The following is a 17,745-nucleotide window of genomic DNA, read 5'->3' as shown; positions in this document are numbered from 1 at the left end:
CTTTAGCAGATATTGGATGATAAACTACATGCTAATAGATCAAAGGATACCTGTTAATACATTTTGAAATATTTAATTATTAAATGTCAATCACATAATTTAGCCCTGAGGACAAACAGACCGGGTTTGGAATCCTAATCAACAATTTAGTAATGGAGGTGCAATCCATCTCCACTGTGGCGAATTTGACGAGACGATGTTAGATATGATAATCGACTCTGAAGCGGGTCGAAATACTTGACTTGGAGACACAAAAATTACTTGTGAACATCTCTGATTGTTCACAAGTAATTGTGAACAATCACAATTGCAACTGATAGCAATCAGTTGCAACTGGTATAGCAACTGATTGCTATACAAGTTGCTTGTCTGGGGACTTTCTGCATGGAGTTAGCATGTTCCTCCAGTGCATATGTGGATTCTCTCTGGGCGCTCTTGCTTCCTACCACAGTCCAAAAACAAGCCTGCTACATTAATTGCTTACTCCTAATTGTCTTCAGGTATATGCCTGTACATAATTATTTGTCCTGTACTCCACTTCTCTCCAGAGATCAGCACCAGCCCACCCACCTCCACCTAAAACCCCAATACAAAACATCACTATGACTTTTTACCATATTTTCCTTTGTTCGGCGTCTCAACTGACAACTTCTGCAGCAAAAACAAAAATAAATCCTCTTTGCAGCATCCATAACCCTTTTGACTCTACCCCTGCCTATGTGTATATATAGAGAGTGACAATATACAAACTTGGCACTGTTTCACCTCTTCTTCACTGTGCTTATTTTGCAAAGCGCTGATAGAAAAACACAAGTGCCAATTACTAAGCCAGCAGATGTGAGCATCAAGTGCTATGTATAAATGCAAGGACACAATCAATTTGTTCTTTGTCTGTATAGCATTACAAGATGTGCATTACACTTTTATTGTAGGTTTAAGTAGTCACAGTCCATTCAGGCTCTCTGTCAGCTATGCACTCACTCAGTGCCATTGTTGGCTGGGTGAAGCATTAGCACCGGCGTAAACAGTCTGTGAAGGACACATGGACAATTTTTGTTTTGTCATCATGTAACGGTAGCTTGACCAACAAGCTAATCTCTTCAAACGTCAGTGTAGTCCATTTAATAAAACCTTTCATCCTTGACTAGAAGGCTTAATAGGTTTAAAAAGAAAACAATAGCAAACATCCACACAAGCACACAGAGGTTCAGCAGCTTTGGTGCTTGAATGGAGTAAAAAAGTAGAGCATAAATAAACAATAATTACAGGAGTAAATGAGCTTGTAATGGGAGAAAATTAATTAATCTTGTTAAAAGGTGTTTGAAATTTTTTCTGTTTTTGATTTTTTAAATTTTTTTTTATTGTGCTTAAATGTTTTACGTGCTTGTTTAATTTAAGACAATGATAGCCTAAGTAAAAACAGGCAAAAAATGTTTTCAATTGAGGATTTTATTTTTTAGTATTAAACATGATCCAAATCAGCCCAATGAAAAATATAATAATAATAATAATAATAATAATAATAATAATAATAATAATAATAATAATAATAATAATAATAATAATAATAATAATAATAATAATAATAATAATAATAATTGTCCTTAAATGTAGTTTTGACAAAAAATCCAACAAACAAGACAAATGTAAAAGTATACTATCTCTTTCTTCGCAAGTACAAAAACATAGCATATTTATTACACAAGGTGAAGTGCTACCAAATAGTATCAGTAATTTAAGACTTAGGCTATAATGGCAACAAGAAAAACACATTCATGAATCTTTTTGGCAAGTGGCCCACACCCAAAAGCTTTCTGGCTTGCATACTGGAATATTTCTATTTGATTGACAGGTGTGTCATAGCCAGAGACGCAATGGGCAGACCCCCAAATGCCTTTGCCTTTCCTGTCAATATGGTTGGTTTGAGGCTGTCTACATGGATTGTCTGGCCAACATGGAGAACATGGTGAATTAGAGAAGTAGACATGGTAAATCAGTGGAATTGGCTCTGCACTGCATTCCTGTGAGCCATGCTTTTTGTCACTGCAGAGACTGGGCTTCAGGCATTGAGTTTTTATCAACTAGCAGATGCCAGTGAAGGTATTTGCGCTTTATGTATGTATTTCTGTGCTTTTAGAATATTAAGTGTTTTTTTCTTTAGTGCCTTCAAAGACTAGAGACAAGCAAATGGTAAAATATTATGTCTCAAGCTTTTAGTAAGTATACCGAATTTTGTGGATTTTTAAAAATATGCCTACCGAGTTATGACTCAATTGTGACTTTTCCTAGTTTAAATCTTAAGTTGTTCTAAAACTACTATTTTTGTAGTATAAATTATTTTGAGTATAACCATTAGAGATGGTTTTTTTTTCCCTGTATTTTCATCTTTTTTAAAACATACTAAATAAAAATCTATTTCTTAATAAAGATCCTTTAGCTGATTTGTACCTTATTACTGGGTAATCTGTATAGTGAATTAATTCAATTTTGTAAACAGCAACTAAAGGTCAACCTTACGTTTTCCCCCAGACCCACCTTTTTCTGAGTTTTTAAATTTTTCTTTCAGGCTATGGCCACAGTTCGGTTCTGTGTTACTGTCGCAGAAAATCATTCTTACCTGCACAATGCAATGCATGGTGTGAGCCACCATTAGCATTTGATTTTGCGCCCTCCCTCTTTTTGATGGTTTATGCGATGCGGTTTTGCTGGTCCGGTCTTAGCCGAAAGCAAATAAAAACGGTCCCAGGAAAACCGTATTTAAAATCTAAAGACGTTCAGATGCTGCCTATTGCTGTCCAAATCACAGAAATTCCAATTCATATTGGATTAGTATTATCACAGGACCTTGGAGTTCAGGAAAATATCATAGGTAATTTGTGGGCGAAGTTTGACTCTAGAAATTACTGACATGACCGATTTGCACGGGATTAACCACACAGACAATCTTGCAATTATTACAAATAGAATGTGGCCTTAGGAAAAACTAATCCCGTGCGAATAGGGCTTTAGAGAGGAAGAAGCCAAAAGTAACATAACAAGCAACATTTCAGATTGCAAATGCACACAGAGAAAACAACCTTTATTTTTAGATCTAGTCCTGTAGTCTGAGGAAAGAAAAATCAAATTTTTGGCCATAATGACCATTATACCTTGTAAAGACAAAACAGGGGGAGCTCTTAAGTCTTTTTTCCAACTGTGAAGTACAGAGTAGTAGAGTCACTTTATATGTTGTATTACAAGAGGAACTGGTGCATTCCACAAAATAAATGGTACAATGAGGAAAGAACATCATAAGGAATTATTACAACAACCTCTCAAGACAGTAGTCAAGAAGTTAAATCTTGGACTCAAGTGGGTATTCCCAGTGGTTAATAACCCTAATTATAACTCCAAACTAGTGACTTGAGGAGAACAGAGGCAATATTTTCAAGTGGCCATCACAAACCTTAATGCCATTCCCATGGAAAATGTGTGGGCGGATCTGAATGTGTGTGCAAGCAGGCTTAAAAGCATGTTTACATCAGTTCTATCAGGCTTAATGAGACAAAAGTCCAGCAAACTATTATGAGAAGCTTCTAGAAATGCATCCAAAACAAAGTGGTGTCTCTACCAAATAGAAGGAAATGTATTTAAAACTTTGACATTTAATGTCAAGCATTGGGAAAACAGTTATATCTTTTACACTCTGGTTGTGAACATCTGGTTTCAACTGTATATTTTTTAGACATAATTTACTGACCTCCATTTTGTAAATTGATATGGATTCCATATCTTTTAATTTGGACAACACATTTTAAACAGCAACATGTGGTTTTTGGACACATCCGTGAGTTTTAGTATATTAAAACTGAGCTACGGCTGAAAAATCTTCTTGTCTTTTCATGGATTTATGGATTGTTGAATGTAGCTTGATACATTAAATTGGTAAAAGCTCATATAATTAAGGAATGGCTAAAAAAAATAAAACAAATTTAGACCTTTTTAACCCTTTTAGTAATTTAAAACCAAAAGGCCCCATAGCAAACTTAATTTTAAGAAGACAGCTCCCTGAACAAGTTAGAATAACTTACATTTTGTTTATTTTTATGCATTTCTACCTTCTTGGAACATATTTCCATGGATACTGGCTTGAGATTGTAAGCATTATTATAGAAAAGTGGAAACTTAAATTAACTCCAGGAAAACATGAAAAACACGGTCATAAATCAGAGAGAGGGGGTTCAGAGACACATGAAGACAGTAATGTCTGTTATTAGAAAGAGATAGTGAGTTGCAGGAACAGAGCAAAGACAGTACTACCGTATATTGTTTGAAAAAAAAACAAAAAAAAAACATTTTCATTTAGCTTGTCACAATGGGCTCATACCACATGGAATACAGACATCCATGCTTGGCTGTATCTCAGTGGTCGGAGTCATTCCCTCCTTTTTTGACCTCCCCATAGCCAGGAGCTCTAATCACTGTAAAAGTGATTCATTAAAATCTGCTGTTAGTGAGAGGACACACACGCGGGTGAGCAAATGGACCACAGGCAATTACGTGATTCCATGCCAGTTAGAAAGAGATTTAAGCATTAAGTATCTCTGAGGAGGAAGACAGTGATCACTGCAGCACATCTACAATTATTCCAGAATTTAGAAGCATCAATGAGGACTGTACATGCAGCATACAGAAACTGTCTGTGGTTGACACTATTTGGCCCTAAAGGACATAGAGAGTCTGCATAAGTGGTGAGAATTCATTGTGATTGATTTTATTAAAAGCAAAGAAAAATTATCAGTAGAACCCTGAAGTTTTACACCAATTAAGAAAAGATAAAAAGCAAAGTTGACACAGAAGTGACACATAAGTGGAAGGATAATAAATGACTTATCAGAGGGAGCCATGAGATACCTATTAATTACAGCTGGCAAATAAAATTTCCAAATAATATCCCACTGTTGTAATAATAGAAGTTTCTAGATAGATTCACCTGTGACTGTTATCAAACAGTCTATGCGTAGTTCTAAAAAACCCCAACAACAGAAGATTAAAGGAATTCTTCATCAATTAGAAAGAACAATATCAATTTACCTGATTTATAGCTCATATTCACAGATGTGAGGCTTTTCAAAAAAATATAGACAAATAATAAATTTAAAATGTTATGTGTAGCAAAATGTATTTGTGTTTTATTAAACATGTTTTTTGTTTTCATTTTCATTTCATATTAAATTGGACTACACATACCGAATGTCTTATTTAGAGTTATAGGCCGGTGTTCCCATAATAGGAAACAGGTGTGAAAGTTCCATGAACCCCCATCTCACCCTTCCACAAAAGACAAATAGAAAAAAAAGGAAAATAAATAAATAAATAAATAAATAAATAAATAAATAAATAAATAAATAAATAAATAAATAAATAAATAAATAAATTTAAAAAATACAAAACGACAAACATACCTATTTTTTTTCATACCTATTCAACAATGTAACTAAAAATATCTTTGATTTTAGTTGTTTTCATAGTTTTTTTCACATTTGCCGAACACCCCCCTGTATCTGCACAAAATGGATTGTTCCTGCTTTAGAACGCTGGACGACGTTGTTTATCAAGTAGAAGACGACAGTTACTGGAACCATGGCTGTCTAGTAAAATACTAAAATCAGATAAAAAAAAAAAAAGAAAAAGAAAAAGGAGAAACACAAACGACAGGATGTCAGCTTTTTACGCATGTTTTTCTCCGAAAGAGGTTGGTAGTCTGAAGTGTAGGATTTCAACCTGTTAGCTTAGTCAGCTTAGCTACAGAGTACGTACTTTTAGCCTTCATTTCACCTGCATTTAATCAATGAGGGGAACTGTTTAGCAACACACTCGTGTACTTGACTTGTCCCTGTACCTTTTACCGCACTTAGCAACATGTGAGTCAGAGTCAGCAGCAGCCCTAACACCCCATACCAGCGTAACTCATCCTCCCCGCCCCAGTGAAAAAGGTGAGCAACACTGTTCAGTGACATGCCTGTTAGCATCGGTGCAGGGATTCTTTCAGGATTTCTCAGTGTCTCTTGCTTCTTATATTACACAGCAAAAATAAAACATGTTTAAGTGACTAATTCAAACAACCATTATACAATAATAGTAATAAACACCTTTAATTGGCTAGCCAAGTTTAATGAATAGGAGTCCTATTTATTTAACGTGACCATTTATAAATAGAATTCTATCTATTAAACTTTATTAATAATAAATAGGAGTCATATTTGTTAACCTTAGCTATTTATCAAACTTTACTATTAATAAATAGAAATCCTATTTATCAAACTTTACTATTAATAAATAGGAATTCTATTTATTATATTTGACTGTTAATAGGAGTCCTACTAATTAAACTTGACCATTGATAAATAGGAGTTTTGTTTATTGAACTTTGCTAATTAAAGTTAGTTTTGAAGAACAAGTGACATACATTTTGTTAATGTTGTTTAGAATAGATTGCATTTTTTTTCTACTCCAAGAAAAGTCAGCGTAAAACTTAGGATGTTTGTCTGTCTTTTAATTACTTTTATCTATTTGTCAAAATAGCATGTGTTTATTTTTAGGCATAAAAAAATTTAGTTTTTGCAGTTTTAATAAACAAAAATAAAGCTTTTCCTAGCCTATATGTACGTAAGATGTTTCATTTTTGGCCAGTGTGGCAAAAACGTTTGGCCATTGCTAGTTAGCAAGACACATGTTCTTTATAGTAGAGGCCAAACATTGGTTAATAGTACGTTTTTCATCCATCATAATAGTGTGTGTGTATATATATACATACATTTGTGCAATTTTTATGTTTATTTTTTTTTGCTTTGTGCTGTTATGCAATATTACCTTTCAAAACATATGCATAAAATTAAAACGACAGGCCAAAATAAATGTTTATAGAGGCAAAAGACTGACAGTCTGTCCAGGTGCTCTACATTTTATGTCTTTTTTTTTTTTTTTTCCTTTCCGGGCTTCAATTCCAGGGATAATATGCTGGACCTCATAAAGTAAACTACTCTATGGCACAGAGCACAGACTACACAGGCGAGCAGTAGCTTTTAAGTTTTACTGTAATAGCAGATGGTGGAACAAGTGAAAGGTTGATAGCAAAATCACGTCTAACGTTCCATCTAACAGCCTCTTTAAAGTCCAACCGAACTTAATTTCTTCCCCAAGGCCTTGAAAACTTGGAAGTGTGAGTTCTTTCACTTTTATTTTCTCTTGTTACCTTTAGGGCATGAGAAATTTGTCTCAAGTCTGAAGCAGAATCGATATAGCAATATCAAGTGAACCTCTGTTAAACATCTAGATGTTTTCCCTGTCCAGTGATTCTGAACATTCACTCTGAGGTTATAAAGAGAGACCAAGGATTTAAAATAAGCTTTAGGCATCATTTAAATCTAAACTGCGGTACAAAAATGTGTCGGACAAATGAAACCGTGACACATTATGCTCTTCAACTACAGCTCTCAACTTCATTCCTGGAATAAATATCAAGATTCCTGAACCTGTCACCCTATCCGTGACAACGTACAGCACTGCTGACCCATTAAATCAGTTTCATTTCTCTCTGAGCAGTTCCAGATCCTCAAAATCCAACTGCCATTCCCAAGCTGTAAAACAAGGTGACACTGACAGGAACCACTGAGCTGGCTGACTTGAGCTTTTCTCCGAGCTACATCAGCCTAGGGAGATAATCTGGACCATTAATGTTGTTGACACACTTGACTTCATCTAATTCCCTGCCATTAGGGATTGACCAGAGCAGATAACATCGGATGTCTTTGTGTTATTAATTGTGGATTATCTTAGGTGGTCGTACTGTTGACTCATTTGAATCCTCTGTAATGTTATTTCTCATATCTTAGTGTTTTATCATTGGCTGATTTGGCCTGCAGCTTTCTGCAGATTCTTTCAGGTTCAACACTGATTTACATATTCATAAGGAGAAGGTTTCCTGCAACATAGCTAGCAGATGCTCCTTTGATAAAAGAAAATGTCTTAATTGTGGAAAATTAGGTGATTTTGACATTTAAACCTCGGAGAATGAGTAACAAGTAATGTTGTAATGTATAAATACATCCCATCATTTTAAACCTTTAATAGTTCAAAGAAACTTCAAGCCAAAAAAGCAATGCCTCATATGAAATGGAAGTAGTTATTTTTATTCATATTCATCGGGAATAGAACGACTATGTTAAAAGTCTTTTTTCTTGCAGTGATGTATTGAAACTTAGTTTGGGGTGTAATTGTTATGTACTAATTAAAGAGGTAGGTTCATTTCCTGTGACGCAACAAAAACCTACGTAGTAAACATACATACTTGAGTAAAGTTTACATTTTTCAAAAGATTTGTTAATTTAGCATCTTCTCTTCACATTTGATAAAAGCGAAGTCAATGACGTTGCTTGTCATACATAATGTTAAACGAGGATGACTATCAGGAGCAGACCAACCGTTTATTTAGTCATCTAGAGCGGCTCTTAGTCCAAGTGTACACACCTCTGTTAACATGGCTTGTTTTTGTGATGGAAAAGAAAATTTTTAGGCCATTATAAATACTTTTTGGTCATAGTATGTCATTTATTCTGTACAATTCAAGCAAAAAAAAAGTTGACAGGAGTAAAACAACACAAAAAAGACAAATACAAAATAAAAAGGCTGTATACCCAGTAGTATAAGTGTGCACTTCCATAAACTAATATACTTTTGAGAAACCTTTTGATTCATTTTGAACACTCAATCTTTGCCTTCTCTACCTTGCAAAAGTTCTGCAGGTCATTCAAATTTGGAGGACAAGTTTTGTGCACAACCTTCTGTAGATGAGGTGAGATTTAGTTCTGGACTCTGGCTAGGAAACTCTAAAAGGTGAGTTTCCTAGCCTTTTACATCTCGAAAAGTGTGTTTGTTACAAACCTTTAATAGTTCTATTTATTCTGGATGTATGGAGAATGCAAAATACTATTGTCATAAATGGAAGACAACCAGCACATTTCTACAACTCCTTTTGGGGTTATTTCGTTTTGTAGCATTTCTTAACAGTCCCAGTCTTGATTTTTCATCAGTTTTGCACAAATGCAAATTTTCCATAAGGTCGCTTTTGTTCCATATGTTATCCAATTACTTTAGACTTATTTCTCTGTGTCTTTGATCTATATAAGATGCTGTATGTTGTTTTTGTACCCTTCTGGTAAATTATATTTCTAAGATGGAATAATTTTGATCCTTGGTGCAAAGTATGGCTTTAGCTAAATGATGCTAATGAGCAGATGTCAAGAAAGGACAGCAGAATTTTATCTCAGGATGACCAGATTCACTTTAATTGACGTAAGGTGCCAAGCTAAGCAGTTAATGTAGCCATGGTGTTACAACTTTTTTTAAAATTTTGTACATATTTTTTTTCCACTGCAAAGCACACATAAATATACATCTTCTAAATGGTTTATCTAAGCTTAATTTGAAGCCTAGCGTTCTTATAGTGGTGTGTATATTTTTGAGAGCCATTGCATGCATTCTGTGACTGCCCCCATGTGGTTGAGTAACTATCAGCTAAATAATCAAAAAGTAGGTCAAAGTGTGTCAGTTAGGATCTTTCCTACCATTTAGTATTAGTTAAGTTGAATCTTCATCATTGCATACATAGCATCTGCACAGCAATAGCTATGATAATTTTCTTGTGTAAATTCTGTAGTAGCAACCCCTTCATATATGCAGCATACATGACATTTTTAGAGTTATAATGGGTTGTTCTACTAATGTTCTAAAGATTTAGTGGCAACCTGACTTGGGTGGTGATCAAATTGTGTACGCAACATTGTCAAATGTAGAAAAAAGGCGACGCTGGATTGTTATTTACTCGGAGCTGCACATTAAAAGCATTCCTCCAGTATTGAAACACAAGACAGATATGCAATAGTGTGATAAGGTTGTGACCCACCAACAGGAGGAAAAAAGAATCATGAGACAAGTAAAAAACACAAGGCACTTTATTTTTCTTATCAAAGGTCAAACTATAAATATAAAACCTTATGCTTTGATTCAGACACATCATCGAGACAGAAAGAAAGGATGATAAACTCTAGAGTAACATCTGAATGCACAACAGCAAGCATGCCATCCATCTAAACATATAGGGATGCTTTCATTAAAACCGTGTTTCCAGAGTTGTAGCCATGCTTTCCAAAGTGACACAATAGCACATACATACACACGCTTTCACACACTCATAAGTGGAAAACAATACGAGACGTGCTGTCGTGGCTCATAAATATTGACTCGCTGCTTTGATTGGTGAGTGTGAACTGAAACGGCTTCGCCCTGCTATCAATCAGATACCCTCTAACTCATGCACTCACCTTTGAAAATATGGGGAAGTATATCAAAGAAAGCATTTTCCCGTAAAATGCCAACGTTAATGACCCTAAAAATATTTAAAATTTCAAAGTTCAGCCAAGAAATTAGTGTTGACTGCAGCGCCTCGCAGTTCTTAATTTCATTGCAGGAGCTGAAAATACAAGTAAATGCAAGTCTATGTCTCAACTGTCCAACATAAAGTACAAGTTGTTATAAAGCGCTGACAAACAAGTGTGCAGTTTCTCTCTGTCAGCTGTAGTACTTTTTATATAAACATTAACATTCTCAGAGAGAATTTGGCATGCTGACAAAAACAAATCCATGACTTTTTTATTTTTAACCAGCTGATGAAATTTTTATTAACTATCAGTGTCTGATGGTTAGACTGTTGTCTGAATCATGAGGGTTTACGCCTCTCACTCGGCCCCCAGCTGTGACTACTAGTGTCTGATGAGAGAAGCCACAGAATACAACAAGTGCTTTCAATAGCACATTTTTTCTGCCTCATTATTACTGCCACAAAATGTAATAGAATTGTTCTGTTCAGAGAATAGACAGGAAGGTTAACAGAAGAAATAGTTTAACAGGAAAGTCAGATGTGAGTGCAAAGACATAATAAGCAGGTTAAATAAAATGTTATCTACGGTTTGTCACATTTTTTAAGATTAAGATGCATGATAACCATTTTCATAGTATGAAGCTAAAAATTGTGAAGTGATATATGTGTTTCTGTTTTCTACGTTAGGATGGAACTTCAAAATCAACACGGCTTTGAGAACCAAAAAACCCTTTGTAAAGTGCGCTACCAGAATAAAACAGAAATGTTTTTTTTCCCTTCATAGAAAAGCAAATTGACCTCCTAAGAAATTATGTCAAAACATACTGGAAGCCAAGCCAAAGTAAACCTTGAAACAACTTTGGACTTTGTTGTAATTTCAAAGCTTGTGGATGGGGTTTAAAAAGAAAGCATTGTTTCATTTGAAAGACATTTCCAAAGAGCATTTCTCAGTCTGTGAAACCAGGATATTAGAACAAAATGCATACCAGACCCCTTACCCACCACTGAAAGACATGCCATTGGTACTTCTTAGTCACTTTAGCTGGAAATGTTTAGGCCCAGTGAAGTATATTTCTGAAGTTTACAAAAGGAGGGAAAGAGTTCAGTAGTAACATAAGTGCAGTGTCAGATATTCACCCAATATCTCTGAGTAAGGTTGCAGAAAAAAAGAAAATTATGTTTTGAGTTTGTAAGTTAAGTCAAACCATAGAGTAGCCACTGGTGGAATGCTAAAAATGGTCATTTCATGCATTTGTAATATCTTACTTTGATGCGGTTGTGTAGGAGGGTTTGAATAGAGGAAAAATGAGATAGTGACATTGTATCCTATTGCTTACAGAGGATCCATTTCTGAAATAGTGTAACATAGATTATATGTCTTTCTCTACGCTACTAACTGATTTATTTTGAAAGATAATGTCCATGTAAACAAACCAGAAAAACACATACACACTATGCGGTTTTACAGTGTCTTTATTTATTTATATGTCTATGTTAGATTTCCAACAGCTGATTTTAAGTTTCCTTTAATATTTTATAAGGCAATATTTGGCCATGTTTGCACCAGTCTGTTGATGATAAATGTTTGCAATTTGTGAACCCTGAAGCCCCCAAAGGCCATCTGGTCCTTCACTTTTACTCTCTTAACTACTGTGGAAACATACAGTGAAACTGCTTTCAGTTATTAACCCTCAACCCACAGAGACTGCCTTACAGAGATTAAGATCGAGTGGGGAAAAATATCTTTTTAATGTAGTGTAAATGCACATCTGTTTGGTCCAGTTGATAACTAATGGTTTAGTTGTTTTGTGCAATTTTTGTAGATATGTTTCATTGCTTAAATAATTAATTTAGTTTTTTTTTGTAATTTCTAACTAGTTCAACAGTTTTTTTTTTTTTTTTTATCTTTTAAGTGGCTTCAGGTCATTTATATTACCGTGTCATTCCCATTAGGTCTTAAAAAGGCTCAAATTTCACATAACATTTAAATGCATTACTTTTAATTGTGGCAAGTCGAATAATTCAATACATTTATATTACAACAACCTAATGTGATTCTGATCCTCTTTTGGCCACCTCAATCCTACGACATGTGACACATTATGACCTTAATCAAACCTAAGACACCAATTATAGGATTCTTTAAAATTCTTCACTAATTATCTAATCGGTCTGTAATTTTCCTATTTTAATTTAGTTCAGTTAATAACAGTTAATAACAGTTTACATCTGTCTTTGTAACCAGTGTTTTACACCTTATTAAACCTTTTGATCTGTTCCTACGTTTAAAAAAAAATAAATAAAAAACACAATATTACTCTCAATTATCAAATAAAACATTTTTTACCTACTATTTTGTTTAGCCTCAGTAGTTTTTTTAACTGTAAACATATAGCCTAAAAAACAAAGATGTTTAAAAAAAAGTGTTTTTTTTTTGGACATAAATAAGACTGTTGGCTGCTGAAAATGATGCTGCTCCTATTTACTTTCACCTGGTTATGCCATACTTGGAGTCTTGCTCTCTTGCTTGCGTTGCTAAAAATGTCCAAGAGTTGGCACAGAAAAAGAGAAGTTGCCATTCGGCTTATCCGCTCACTGTGTCCTACCTGAAGGCTGTACAGGATTTAGTCTGGTGAGCCTGTATTTTCCAAGATCATAAAAATCCCCATCATGAAGGCAGTAATGTAATGCACTCAGAGCTTGGAGGTTACAGAATAAAATGAGTCTTTGTATATAGCCGTTACTGAATGGCATGCAGCCGTCTACTTATTTTAACCCATACAAAGAAATTAGATTTAGGCAACCTTAAATTTCAACAAGTATTCTGACCTTCTTAAATTTAATTAGCTGGAGTAGTGGAGGTCTCAAGGTAGGGCCTGTGTAGGTTAGCCTGGAGGGAGAAACCTTAGTAGGTTTATATGAAAAAGTTTCACTGCAACAGCTTTTTCGTTTCCCTTCGCTTTTGTGAAGAAGTTTCATTGCTCCAACTCGAGCAACCAACATTTGAATAGATTGTACAACAAGGCAGATGGACAAAGACAAACTTTAGAGAAGGAAAAAATGAAAATGTTGACTGTGTAACAATGGATACAGGGCTGTATGAAATGACTGCCTCTATTTACTTTGACAACAAGAAATCATGGTGCTCTTCAGTATATGAATTCTATTTGCTGACTTGTTTTCCTTTAATACCAAATGTGAAGTTTTCAGGCAACAATTTTGGGAAATAAATTTTATTTGGAAATATATTCATGTTCTCTGAACCCAATGTGAAAAATCAGGTTTCTGTTGTGAGGTATGTAAGTTGTCCCTCAACATATCTGATGCAAAAGCCTTTTATATTTCAAGTTATTTTCTGTTACTGCAAAGCAACTACAACAAAAGTCATAAATCATTCACAAATTTATGTCTGAATGAGATCTGGCAGAGCTTGGTTTATTCGTTCAGTTTATAATGAAAGGATAATGGATATGATAAAAACATGACTGTAGATAGCAGACAGTTTAAACAAGTGTGTACTAATCTCTTAGGAAGAAGTTGCAAAAGCTGTTGTCGGCAGAAAAAAAATCAAGGTCAGAGAAGTACACAACACAGTGACCACAAGAAGCCCATCTGATCTCAAAGCAAACTGCTGTTCTGCAACAACTTCCTTCTCTTTCTGTACACAGCTCCTATGGGAGTACTCTCTGAATAACACTGTTTTGAGGCCAAAACCAAAGACAGAACCCCAGTGAGTTGAAGTCCTATGCCTGAGAGATAAAAGGTGTGCTTACGGAACAGATAAAGGGCTGAGAGAACCAAAAAAAGCCATATATATATATATATTTGAAAAAAAAAAAAAAAAAAAAAAAATATATATATATATATATATATATATATATATATATATATATATATATATATATATATATATATTTTTTTTTTGCCTTGCAGAACTCAAATGCTATGTATTTATTTTGTTAGTGAAAAAGGTTTGTTAGGCAGTCGAGATATTGGTTCAGGCAGGTTACAAACATTAGCATTGCAACTTATTTCATCATATAAGCTGACCCCCTAGCACCTCAATCTCCATTCAGCACTGTGAAAAGAGATAATTCTAAGTAATGAGAGAGAATTGTTTTGTTAATGCATTCACTGTGTTCTGCGGATGACCTGCAAAATTCTGCTTTCTCTAGTCCCCATGCCACAATTTCATAAAATCCCCTTATTACAATTCTGCCACGAGTACAGCTGAATTCCTTTAAGCCATTAGCGACTGTTGAAAATGGTTTGGGCTGGCCTCAGCATTGACTGTAATGATGAGGACGTGGTGCCATAGAGAATCAATGCTTCTCTGTGGCTCAAGAATTAAACAGTAACAGCGGGACTCTTTCAGTTTAGTGCTGGACTGTCATCCTCTTCAACCACTTAATTGATCAAGGTTTTATTTATCCTGTCACAAGACTTTAACCTAATTTGTTTTCCATTTGTGCACAAAGTACCTTCATTGAATGGCTACGTTAACAATCTGTGGTATTACATTAACCTTTTTTCTCAATTTTGAACAGAGTAGTCTTGGGATTTTAAATATAGCAAGGGCATGTTTAAACATGTGCAATTAATTAACATATCAAGTCTAATGTCTGTATTAATTTTTTTTGAAGCACACATATCTATGGTTGGTGAGCTACTTAGAAGGAACCATTTTCTTTGTATGTTACAAAGCAGCAGAAAGTCTAGAAAGGCAGAGGAATGTGATGAATTTCATTTCCTTTGTTCCTTGTAAGGAAAGCAGGAGCGCATCATGCTTATCTCCTTTTACTCTGCAACTATGCGAAGATGTCTTTGTAATTGTGTTAGATTTTTTTTCCTGCAGTGCTTGCTGTGTTCGTTTCCATTACATTTCTGTCGTAAAATACCCTCCTCGTTGTTGGCAACTTTAAATGGAATGTCAATACTTAGCGCATGGAATGGGGAGCGTGGAAATGGGCTTAATATGGGGACCTATAAACATAAAGTTTAATGCTGCCACCAAAGGAAGGCCCGATTGCTGCAAAGCTTGGCAAATCAAAGAATGATAATCACAGATTTTCTTGCCTAGCCATCTCAACAGCTTAATATAAACAACTTCATGGCCCCCTCCTGTGCACTTTTATTTTATAATCGTCACAAATTTCCAGCCATCATTTCTATTTTTCCTTTCACTCCCACTTTGCCCTCTTGTAACTCATATTTCACATTTTCCCTTAAACCTCTTTCTTTTTTATTCTGTTGCTCAGTCATTAAGTTTACACAAGAGATAAACAAAATGTGAAAAAACAAAGGACAAAGCCTTGCAGCTAAGTCTGATTGTTTTGTATGAAGTAACGATTGCGTTGTGAAATAAGAGACAACACTGCTCAGCTGATCTCATTTCGATGTCCAGAGGGAAAATACACACATAAGGCCACTTTATGGGTTCATTTGCATCACCAGAGCTCCGAATGACTGTAAGTTAACAGTCTGAGCAGAAAAAGAAAGCCACACCAGCACTGACTGATTATGACTGTAATATATTAACCAACGGAGAGCAATTTCCAAAGACAATTCTGATGATGCAGTGATTGAATTTACTGCACTGCTAATGTTTAGCAATTGTGGCACTTCTTTGAGCAGAGTGTGTCAGATCGATCTCAGAAATTCTTTTCAATTTCCAGTTCTTTTGGAAACAATTTTTGTTCATTTTGGCATGTTTTCTCTGTTTTAAGTTTATGTCATACAATTTTATTTACCTTTGGAAAAAAAATGATCAGGCAAATAAGTAAGAAAGAAATAATTGAATAACTGCTTGACTAAGTCATCTCCAAACACTCATCTGAAAAGCACCCACTCCCACGAGTCTTGCCACCAGTCACAAGATAAACATTGTGTTTTCCTCTTAGCAGTACACACACGCATGCAGCACTTGTTGAGAAATGAATGTTGTCTTGTGATGTCAAGGAAGAGTGCATACAGTGGTATCTCTAAGGTAATTAAACAGAATTAAAGGTCTGTTGTGACTGAGAAGGCTTGGCAGGAATAGACTAATGGTAAAGCTAATTAAAGTGTGTTTTATCCCCTGAATGATAGTCATCTCCTCTGCCCACAGTTTCCAGACAAGTTCAGCTGAGTAGCTTTATGGGTCCAGGAAGACTTTCAGACGAGTATTGTTATTCTTACCTTGACATGTCATTAAAGTTAATTTTCCTCAGGTTTCCCCCAATGTAGAAACACAATCTTTTTATTTATGAACCATGCATGGTATTCAGATCCTTTGGTTCTGCGTTTGCTTTTTCAGAAAGCACTGAATCCCTTTTAAATAAAACAACTTCAGCAACAATGTAAACAAATGCAACAAAGACCTTTATCTGCCAGGTGCTGGAATAGAGAGCGAGATGCAAATAAGTGAATAAGTAGTGGTTCCAAAAATGTATATTCAAGTCTTTTCTTTCCAGTCTGTCAAATCACTGAGTAATTTGACATTAGAGCTTTATAAAATACTGGCCTAGTCATTTACTACTTTTCAATATTTGCATTTAAAACCATACATATAAACTAATAAAGAAGCAATGATGGAGCTATGCTATTCACAACTACCTAAAAAGCAAATCAGCAAATTCTATTACTGCATCTGAAAACATTTTAAATCTATAAATGATTACTTGACAAAGTTCATTTTGAGCATCAGATTGGAGAAGAAGAGGGATTTAGGTGATTTTGAAAATAGCACTGTTGTTATTTTCACACACTGAGATTATAGTTTAAATAAGATTACCAAAATGGAGCAAGGTCTACTAAGCTTTATTTTCACTTCCAATATTAATTTGATGGAGTCAATGTTTGGCATTGAAAGACATAAAAATATGACACTATTTTTCCTTGTAATAATGATTCAAGCAGGTAGTGGTGGTGTAAGAATATCAGTCAGCCAAGGGGAGGAACAATTTTACAAATGAAATCCAGACCTTTCTCTTTCCTCATTATGGGAGATCCCAAGGGAGTTCCCTGTCAGAAAGAATACATTGTCCAACTGGTAGTACACCATAATGTGTACTATCACATGTTGGATGTTTTCAAAAAGCATCAAAACTGAGGAAACAAAAGGAGATTTGTATCAGAAGCATACAGATGCTTCTAGCGCAGAAGCATCTGTATCAGAAGCTAATTAAAGTGTATTTTATCCCCTGAATGATAGTCATCTCCTCTGCCCACAGTTTCCAGACAAGTTCAGCTGAGTAGCTTTATGGCTCCAGGAAGACTTCAGAAATCTTCTTTGGGCTAATGAACTTAATGGGAAAGCTCATTTTTCATAACCACAAGTAGAGGTTAAA

The 17,745-nt window shown here is 35.0% G+C and overlaps 1 protein-coding gene across 6 annotated transcripts in view; it reads left to right on the top strand.

Annotated features, from left to right (window-relative positions):
- The window catches only part of LOC122846452 (protocadherin-9), a 185,208-nt gene that overhangs the window by 37,151 nt on the left and 130,312 nt on the right, over positions 1-17,745 (top strand). Inside the window, exons 1-2 of one of the 6 annotated variants that reach the window (XR_006373244.1) lie at positions 1,585-5,791; positions 5,898-5,975. The exons of the other annotated variants lie outside the window; for them this stretch is intronic. The gene's annotated coding sequence lies outside the window, so the exon portion shown is untranslated. Of the gene's footprint in view, positions 1-1,584; positions 5,792-5,897; positions 5,976-17,745 lie in introns of those variants that run through there. 6 annotated transcript variants of the gene reach the window in all.

This window comes from Gambusia affinis, linkage group LG02, assembly GCF_019740435.1.
Source record: "Gambusia affinis linkage group LG02, SWU_Gaff_1.0, whole genome shotgun sequence".
Taxonomy (NCBI): Eukaryota; Metazoa; Chordata; class Actinopteri; order Cyprinodontiformes; family Poeciliidae; genus Gambusia; species Gambusia affinis.
The sequence above is the reverse complement of the archived record's forward strand: the minus strand, read 5'-3'. Positions and strand labels throughout refer to the sequence as shown.